Raw genomic sequence first — 3,605 nt, forward strand, 5'->3', positions numbered from 1 at the left:
AATAAGATAATACAATTTTAATACATTTTTGCAGCAGATACTACAATGAAAAGGGCAAACATCTCAGTGACAATGTTTGTGCATAAACTGTCAGAACAAATGAGTTAAAAGAAAAGAGTTACCTCTAGAAACCTCCAGGCCATCATAGTTGTACTGGATAACTTTTCCAAACATTTAAAAAAGAATTAACATTAATTTTACACAATTTTTTTGAAAAAACATATAATAAGAGAGAACATTTTCTACCTCATTTACAGTATAGGTCAGTATTAACTTGATATCAAAACAAGACAAAGACAGTTAAAAAAAAGAAAGGCCAATATCTTTTATGCTATAAGACAAAAATTCTCAACAAAATATCAGTGAAGCAAAACCTACAATGTATAGAAAAATTATACACCATGACCAAACGGAATTTATTCCAGGTATACCAGGATAGTTCAACATGTGAAAATCAATCGTATTAACATGATAAAGAAAAAATAATGTAATCATGTCAACTGACACAGAAGAAACTAGTGAAAACATCAAATGCTTGCAAGGATGCAGAAAAACTGTATTGTGACATTGTTGGTAGGAGTATAAAATAACACAGCCACCTAGGAAATAGCTTTGTCCTTTCTTATAAAATTAACATGCAACTACCGCATGACCTCTAAAATGTACTCCTGGGATTTATTTTACATAAATGAAAATGTATGTTCACACATTGCCTGTAGACAAATGTTCATAGCAGCTTCGGTAATAATAACCCCAAACTGGAAAGGCTCCCGATGTCTTTCAGAGGGTAAATGGTTAAACAAACAGTGATATGTTCCAACCATGGCGTTCTACTGCATGATAAAATGGAGCTCCCCTCCCTAAAATGGAGCTCTTCTCCCTAAAATGGAATTCTTCTCCCCTCTCCTGAAGTGCAGGAGAACTTTCTGGCCAACAGGATCTGTCGGCTCTGCACTGTGTGGGGTTGGGGAAGGGTGAGGCAAGGAAAGTGAAACTGTTCTTACCCTTTTCCATTTATCTTTTCTCCTTTCTGCTCCACCAGAGTGCTGGAATTTCTCACCTGGATTCCAGAGCTCTCAGAAAGCTGTTTCTACCTGTGGATGGTTGTTAAATTGGTGATTCTGTTGAGGGAGAGGAGGGAAGGGAGATATGAGGACTTGGACCTCCTATTCTGCCATCTTGCTGACATCACTCCCCAATAATCTTTTAAATAAATTACAGAAAATGAAGAAAACTGGGGCATTAAAATGAGGCCTTGTATGTTTATCAAACTATTTTCCCCTTTCTCCTGTTCCTCATTCCTTCCAGTCGATACAGGGTTCCATAGGACATCATTTCTCTTCAGCCTAAAGACATCCTTTTAGCATTTCTTGCATGGCAGATCTGTGGGCTATCACTTAGCTCCTGTCTACCTGAGAATGTCTTTATTTCACCACCAACCTGAGCAAAGGCTTCCCTCACTCAGTGACACAGTCATCTCAGGAAGGCAATGGTGTTGCACTCTTAGCTCAGCATTGCAGTGTTTTTTAACTACATTACAAAAAACTTTTGTAGATAACTTAAAAAGAAACGATGCTCGCACAATATATTAGATGTTTGGAACAGGGTACCAGGGAGACTTAAAATATTGTTCAAATTTAACTGAGAAGCAAACTTGACCTCTTTCACTCACTACTATAAAGACTGGGGAATCTTGGGGTGAGCGGTTAGCTCAGTTGGTTAGAGCATTGTGCTGATAACACCAAAGTTGCTGGTTTGATCCCCGTATTGGCCACTGTAAGCGGCGTCCTCCTTAAAAGAGTCAACTATGCCATTGTAGCATGAAAGCAATGTGTAACCAATGACCATGGCTGTTCCCCAATAAAAAAAAAAGAAAATAAAAAACAAAAACAAAAAGAATGGGGAATCTTGATCACTTGCAATTGATTTTTGACATGGAATCTTTGACCTAAACCAGTGAAAGAAAACAATATTCTTTTTTTTTAAGTTCTTAGTTTATCAGTGTTCTCATGAAAAATCTGCTCAATCACCAATAAAGTAAAGTCACTGACAAATCTTTACTTTTTCTGTCGTCCAATCTCCACCGCGCTTTTTGCCAGCACCAGCATTGGCCTCTGCAGTCCCCCTAACTTTCTTCATTCTGTTCTTGTGTTCCTTTCACTGCCTTCTTGAGTTCTTTTTCCTCTCATACAGGCCATGTCTTTCAAGTCTATGTTTGGGTTCATTTTTCTCTGCATAATCCAAGCAATCATAAATCATGCCCAAGCCAGCTGTCTTGCCACCACCGAAATGGGTTCTAAATCCAAATAGAAAGATGACTTCTGATGTGGTCTTGTGCATTTTGGCTAGTTTCTCCTGAGTTTCTGTGTTAGGTTGCCTTCTCAAGGTGAAAGATATCGATGACCATGTGTTTCTGTTGACATAGTCTATTGGTCATGTACTTCCTGGTCCGGACACTTACTGTGTTGCTCATGATAGCGGCCGGCCTGCAACAATATTCTTTATTGCAGCTTAACAAATACACAAAGAGAAAACTTCCTAGATTGCATGACTAAAAAAGTGGAAAATCTTCCTGGGGTTATTACTATTCCTATTACTGCTTCACGTTGTCTCAAGGCTCAGTAAGTGGAGACTGCCAACAACTTCATTTGTCTGAGGAAAGGCTATAAATTGGAAGATGGAAAGAATGTGTGACATCACTTAAACCAGGGTTGGTAACATTCTGAAAATGCTTTTGCTGCTATTTAGATATCTGATGGTGCAATGTAATGGTCTTCTAGAGGGGGGAGGGCACTCTGGCAAAACACAATTATCTCATGCAGACCCCGACTGAATCTCAGGAGCACGAGCATCCTTTATTTTCTTTCTTTCAATTGAACCATTAACCAGACTACCTCATTCCCTGGCCCTGCCAGATAAGAGAATTCTCTGCAGTTAATTATTGTAAGAGCCTAAGCATTTAAAATATCTTAAAAGGTAGTAATTATCCTCATTACATGGAGGACTCACCCAATTTCAGACAAACACTTGGCTGTGAGTGCTGTAATTGAGGTAGGGCTATAGAAGTTGATGAGCTTGAGATTGGAGATTGGGGTTTCTGGTTTGTACATTTAGTTACCAAGGTGACACACAATGTGCTAAGGAACCAAAAAGGCCTATGCTTCATTTTAAATAGCGCAATCTCTGGACCATGGGGGTCAGCCCAGGAAATAAAGAAGAGCAATGGGCCGGCCACTTAAGGATGACAAGGTAAGAAAAGGCTCGATGAGGTGTTAATACAGGGAGGCAACGTATTGAATGTTTAATGGTTCTATTCATTTCTTTAAGGGACATTTCTATTAGGTAAATCCATCTTTAAAAAAATGTTTAAGACAGTATATAGAGGATACAAAAGCATTTTCTGTTGTAATTAAAAACGATGTTGTAAATATGAAGGCTCATGCTAAGATTTACACATGGCTTATTGGCTATATTATTACTTGAAAAATTTGCCACTAGTCTCATTAAAGTAGACTTTTCTCCCAAGAAGATAGGACATCTGCATTTTCAAATATGACTAACAAATACATTTACAATTCAGTAATTTACAAAGAGCTAGGGAGATA

At 38.2% G+C, this 3,605-nt stretch overlaps 1 pseudogene; it reads right to left on the minus strand.

The window, feature by feature from the left end:
- Positions 1-269: 269 nt before the first annotated feature.
- On the minus strand, positions 270-2,473 carry LOC109378761 (40S ribosomal protein S24-like; annotated as a pseudogene).
- Between the last annotated feature and the right edge of the window lie 1,132 nt (positions 2,474-3,605).

Source organism: Hipposideros armiger, unplaced genomic scaffold (assembly GCF_001890085.2).
Source record: "Hipposideros armiger isolate ML-2016 unplaced genomic scaffold, ASM189008v1 scaffold_3314, whole genome shotgun sequence".
Classification (NCBI taxonomy): Eukaryota; Metazoa; Chordata; class Mammalia; order Chiroptera; family Hipposideridae; genus Hipposideros; species Hipposideros armiger.